Here is a 6,336-nt window from a genome sequence, read left to right as displayed (position 1 = left end):
AATAAAAAGTTGTTTTGTTTTTAAAGGTGTGCACCAGTACACCAGGCCCTAGCCTTTCCTTTAGTTTCTTTTCACTCTTCTTTCTTTCTTTCTTTTTTTTTTTTTTTTTTTTTTTCTTTCTTTTTTTTTTTTTTTTTTTTTTTTTTTTTTTTTTTTTTTTTAACAAGTTGGAAGCTTAGCTGGGTGAGGTCTTGCACTGATGTCACTGCTCTCTTTATTCCCCTTAGCATCAAGCTTTTCTGTAATCTGTTTACACTTCCTGGTGCTCTTTTTTTCCTCCAGTTGTTAATTTTGTATTATTCTTAATTCAGCTTGCTCTTTTTTATTATAGATCTGCATAAGACTGGCCACTAATAGCCACACAAAATAGTGTTAGGTTGTTTTGAAATGTACACTGCTTAAGCTGTTAATCCACCACCCTTCAATTTTGTCTCAGGCAAATATTTTAGACAAAGGCAGAAAGCAGCCATATTCTTCACTAAAATATCACAAGGATGACATCTAGGCCACATATTAATGTTCTTCTCCTCTGAAACCTCTTGAGTTTAGCCCCCTCACCACTGATGTCTTCCATGATTCTATTGGTATGGCCCTTTAAGTCTCACTCAAAGCATCTTGTTTTTCTTATCTGAAGTTTCAAAATCGATATTTCTCCAAACAAAAGTATGATCAGGTCTATGACAGCAATACTCCAGTCCCTGGTACCAAATTCTGCCAAATGCTGTGAAGAGATACCATGATCACAGAAAACATTCATTTGGGGTTGGCTTACAGTTCAGAGGTTCAGTGCATTATCAGTATGTTAAGAATCATGCTGGTACATGGTATTGGAGAGCTGCTGAGAGTTCTACATCTGGATCTCCAGGCAGCAGGAAGAGCACCCTTGGCCCGGCTTGAGCTAAAATTTCAAAGCACACCTACTCAGTGGTACAATAACTCCAATAGGGCCACACCTCCAATAATGACACTCTCTCTGAGACAATGTGGGAGGGGGTTCATTCAAATCACCACACATAGCTCAATGGTAGGTAGATGTCATGAAGAGTCTGGAACTAAGAACCAAAATAGCTTCCAGAACCCAGGACCCAGTCTTTGGGATTCCTTAGAGTACATATATTTTCTCTTTTAGCTAGTTAATTAATTGAAATATTATACAGTGTCAGTGACAGGTTTTGTAGAGACAAAAGCAGACAAGAACCAAGATGCATAATGAAAACAGGCAGAATGTTGGATGACTCTACATTCTGTGGAGAAAGATGAAATGGAAATGAAGGGTAGAGAATCCTATAATTCACAGTGTTTTAATTTATAGCTTAACAATCAGAAAAGAACTTAAGAAGGGAGAGAGCAACATTGGGGATAAAGACAGAGAGAGTTGGAGGGAAGAGGTGGGGGCAGGGACAATTAATATGCATTGAGCACATCTATGAAATTCCCAAAGAATAAAAACAAAAGAAAAAAAAAGTTGACATTTAGGCAAACTATGTTTTAGTTAGAATTTTACTGTTGTGACCAGACACCATCACCAAGGCAAGTCTTGTTTTGTTTTGTTTTGTTTTGTTTTTCAAGATAGGGTTTCTCTGTGCAGTCCTGGCTGTCCTGGAACTCACTCTGTAGACCAGGCTGGCCTCAAACTCAGAAATCTGCCTGCCTCTGCCTCCCAAGTGCTGGGATTACAGGCATATGTCACCACTGCCTGGCCCACCAAGGCAAGTCTTATAAAGGACAAAATTTAATTGGGGCTGGCTTACAGGTTCAGAGGTTTGGCCCATTATCATCAAGGCTGGAACATGGATGGCCCCATCCAGGCATGCATGGTGTGGGTGGAGGTGAGAGATCTACATCTTCATCTGAAGGCTGTTAGCAGAATACTGACTTCCAGGCAACTAGGTTGAGGGTCTTAAAGAATACACCCACAGTGACACACCTATTCCAACAAGGCTACACCTCTTAATAGTGCCACTCCCTGGGCCAAACATATACAAACCACCACAAATTCCAAATGAGGTAACTTATCTTTCTTCTTGATGCGACAAAAAAGCAATATAAGGAAGGAAGGTTTGTTAGATGAGGGGAACCCGTGCTTTGTATGGGAACAACCCATACAAAGATTCTGAGTATCAAGCTTGAATCACTTTGAAGTAACAAAGCCAGGGAGACTAGATGGGAAGAAAAAAGGAGGTATTTGTCAACAGAAAATTAGACCCCAGAAAAAATTATAAGAATTTCTGTCCTATTTGTGCATTCTGGGACTTGGGAGATAACTACAGGATCAATTTGGAACCCACTGTGCTCACTAGACCTACTGTGGGTCAGACTGGAGCTGAAACTTCACTGATCACCTGATCTCCATAAGCCCCGACTTTAACTGGAGGGCTAAGGTCTTTATTAGGGTTTCCCAGAATTGGTATCAGCTCATAGCCAATATCTAGTAGCTTCCCTCCATCGATGATTGCCTTTGAGTCAGTATGCAGCTACCCCAATAAAGGACCCTCGGTTACCTTTGGGAAAGAGGTTACTAGTGGAATTTCAGTAGCATAGCATAGCTCTTCCAAAATGAGAGCTGGTCTTCCCTTAGTTGAAAGGTAGAAATTGGTTGATGGATGTCCTAGTGTGTTTTCTGTTGGGATAAAACACTCATGACTCTTTGGCGAGAAAAAAAGCTCTACTTCCTCTTATAACTGTAAGGTTATAATCTACCACCGAGGAAAGAGAGGGAAGGAATTCAAGGTTCCTATATGGAAGCAGGAACCAATGCAGAATCTTGGAAGAATGTTGTTTACAGGCTTACTCCTTGTGGCTTGCTCTGCTTCCTTCCTTCCTTCTTGCCTTCCTTCCTTCCTTCCTTCCTTCCTTCCTTCCTTCCTTCCTTCCTTCCTTCCTTCCTTCCTTCCTTCCCTCCCTCCCTCCCTCCTTCCTTCCTTCCTGTATTTATTACTAATTCTATTCATTTAGATTTCAAATGACATCCCCCTTCCCAGTTTCCCCTCCACAACCTCCCTATCCTATCCTCCTTCTCCTACCTCCCCTTTGCCTCTATGAAGGTGCTCCTCCATCCACTTATGCACTCCCTCCTCACCATTCTAGCATCCCCTTACACTGGGGCATCGAGCCTGCACAGAAGCATCCCCTCCCATTGATATCAGATAAGGTCATCCTCTACTATATATATGTATCTGCAGCCATGGATTCCTCTATTTATACTTTTTGGTTGGTGGTTTAGTTCCTGGGAGCTCTGAGTGGTCCAGTTAGTTGATCATGTTCTTATTGGGTTGCAATTCTTTTCAGCTCCTTCAGTCCTTCCGCTAGCTCTTCCACAGGGGTCCCTGGGCTCAGTCTGATTGTTGTATGTGTGTATCTGCATCTGTATTGGTAAGGTTTTTTGTTTTGTTTTGTTTTCAGCTTGCTTTCTTATGTAATCCAGGACCATCTACCCAGGTTGGCACCACCTCCTCCTTAGGCTGGATCCTTTCCATATCAGTCATTATGAAAGTGTAGTACAGGCCCGCCGTGTCCATGGAGAGAAGCTGAGTCCCCACACTCCAGCCGGAGGCTGCGGGTGCCGCGACGTTGGTCCGCGCCACCATGCGGGCTGTGAGCAAGAGAAAACTGCAGCCCACGTGGGCGGCGCTCACACTGACCCCCTCTGCAGTGAACAAGATAAAACAACTTCTTAAAGACAAACCTGAGCATGTGGGTCTGAAAGTTGGCTTGCGAACCAGGGGCTGTAATGGCCTCTCTTACAGCCTGGAGTACACAAAGACAAAAGGAGATTCTGATGAAGAAGTTATTCAAGATGGAGTCCGAGTGTTCATCGAGAAGAAAGCACAGCTGACCCTGTTAGGGACGGAGATGGACTATGTGGAAGACAAACTGTCCAGTGAGTTTGTGTTCAACAACCCCAACATCAAGGGAACCTGTGGCTGCGGTGAGAGCTTCCATGTGTGAGACCTCAGGACTGCGAGCTCCATGAGAGCTGGCTCTGCCTTGCCACTTACTGAAGAAATCATGTGATATCACGTGCTCAGACCTGTGGCTGCCTCGTGGGTGAAAATAAAGTGACGCATTTGAAAACCAAGCCAATGTGGGAAGAGTTCCAAAAACAATGTCTGTACTCTCTCTAAGACACAAACTGAGAAAACATGGTGTCTGTACTCTCTAAGACACAACTGAGAAGCCATAGATTTCCGTGAGTCATTCTGTTCTGTACAGGAAACTCATAGCCTGCCCTTGTGCTGTAGCCTGCTTTGTGCTAGAACCAGCTTCATGGCCATTGCTTTGCTGGGAATTTAGGAATGGGATAACAGGCGTGTACCTACATCACAGCATGGCTTGAGTGTGTCTCCTGTCCTTTTCTCAATCTTTGCCAACCCCCGATCTCAGGCAGGACAACTGTGGGTAACGGTGTAGTGGGACCTCATTTCCCTCACCTTTAGCATGACCCATTCCATTTTTACCAACAATGTGATGATCACATGCCTCGTTTGCCAGCCCTTCAACAGTACTGAGTTCCAGTATCTGAACTTGGGCACCACCGGGCCTGGTTTAGCACATCTCGGTGAGCTTCATGATGGTTTGCTGTAGACCTTTCAGTTAGAAACGCTTGTGCTAAGCAGCCAGCTTGCTTACTCAGTTCCTGCCCAGCTCTCCCTTCCTCGAGGTCACAGCAGTGCTGTCTGAGACATTTCGGTGAGGAGAGTGGCGTTGGCTTCTTGCCTGGCCAGCGCTCTCACCAGAGTTTCTTAATTTATAGAGACTTTGCTAGTTTTCTTTTGAATAGACTCTTGTGTAAACCCTTTCGTGTGAATTGCCATCTTGTTTGTTTAGAACTTTGAAACAGTAGTTACAGAGATCTGCAGCCTGGGATTCCTCTTAGCACCGGCCCTGTGGAGCGGAACATGCCATTCTGACAGTTGCCAGTATGCATATGCTTTCTGGTTCCTAAACGAAATTGCTAAATTTTTAAAAATATTTTTATCACCAGTTTTTTGAGCCATGGTTTTGCTGTATACTACAGGCAGCCTTGAACGCACAATCCTCCTGCTTCAACGTTCTGAGGCATGGGCTACCACACCTGGATCCCAAGTTTTTCTTTAAGTGGTCTTGATTGACTTGGGTTGGACATCTTAAGTAACCTGGGAATTCTTTTGTGGAAGGCTGAGTCTCATGCAGCTGAGTTTAATATTTGTGCTATTTACTAAAATACCTACCACCAAGATGTACCAACTCGTAGTTTTATATGAATGTTGATGAGTTTGTATCATAAATAGAATTGTTGATACAGCCTTAATTTGTGCAATATTGTATGAAGAGATTGAGTTGTCAATTAAAAAACACGCATCTTTATGAAAAAAAAAAGAAAGTGTAGTAAGACTTATATAGAATTTAATAAAGACTCCCCATCCCCCTGCAAAGTTAGGTTTTCTCTTCCCAGGTGATTCTATCTTGTATCAAATTCACAAAACTATCCAGAAAAATGTGATACTATTCTGTTACTATTATTCAATGTAGCCTTTCATTCAGGTTTTTTCTTCCTGTGCAGAGGCTGTGGGAACTCTCCTCTGCATTCTAGAATCAGATAGGTTAAGCTGGATCAGGTTAGCCATCATTATATAACAGGCCCCCAGACCTTAGCACAACTGACACCAGGTTGGCGGCACCATTCTGGTCTTAGAACCCAGCACATAGGTCCCAACACCTGCCAAACAAAACAAAGTGCTAATTTTTTTAAGACCTATTTCATAGTTCAAGGACTCAGGAAAGTTTTTAGATATACTAACCTTGCTTTTTGGCTTCTGTAGTTTCATTTCTCATCAACTATTCTTGCTAACTGAAGTGTGCCAAACAAGGTATGGTTTTTGTGCATAAAAGAGAAAGAACTAGTATGATTTAGGCAAGTTCCCCATACAATCACAGGCAGGCTTTCTATTCAGCTTAAGTGTGTCCATGTGTGTTCTCTGCTGGAGTTACCCTGAAACAGTGGTTCATTCAGAGGTGGTGGTGGTAGAAGGGTGGATATAATACAAGCAGTTCAGCAGGGGACAGCACCTCACCAGAGTCCAGACAGCTCTTGAATGAGCCTCACATTCAATATATCCTGAATATATCCACTAACCCCTACAACTGAAGACTTCCTCCTTTTCTCTTTCTTCCTGTTTAAAAGCTCATCTCACCTCACACCAGTCAGAATGGCTAAGATCAAAAATTCAGGTGACAGCAGATGCTGGCGAGGATGTGGAGAAAGAGGAACACTCTTCCATTGTTGGTGGGATTGCAAGCTTGTACAACCACTCTGGAAATCATTCTGATGGTTCCTCAAAAAATTGGACATAGTAC

The 6,336-nt window shown here is 43.0% G+C and overlaps 1 pseudogene; it reads left to right on the top strand.

Moving 5' to 3' along the window:
• The first annotated feature begins 1,790 nt into the window (after window positions 1-1,790).
• LOC110310062 lies at window positions 1,791-3,948 on the top strand (annotated as a pseudogene).
• The last annotated feature ends 2,388 nt before the right edge of the window (window positions 3,949-6,336 follow it).

This window comes from Mus caroli, chromosome 15 (assembly GCF_900094665.2).
Source record: "Mus caroli chromosome 15, CAROLI_EIJ_v1.1, whole genome shotgun sequence".
Classification (NCBI taxonomy): Eukaryota; Metazoa; Chordata; class Mammalia; order Rodentia; family Muridae; genus Mus; species Mus caroli.
Note: the sequence above shows the minus strand (reverse complement) of the source record. Positions and strands in the feature narration are given on the sequence as shown.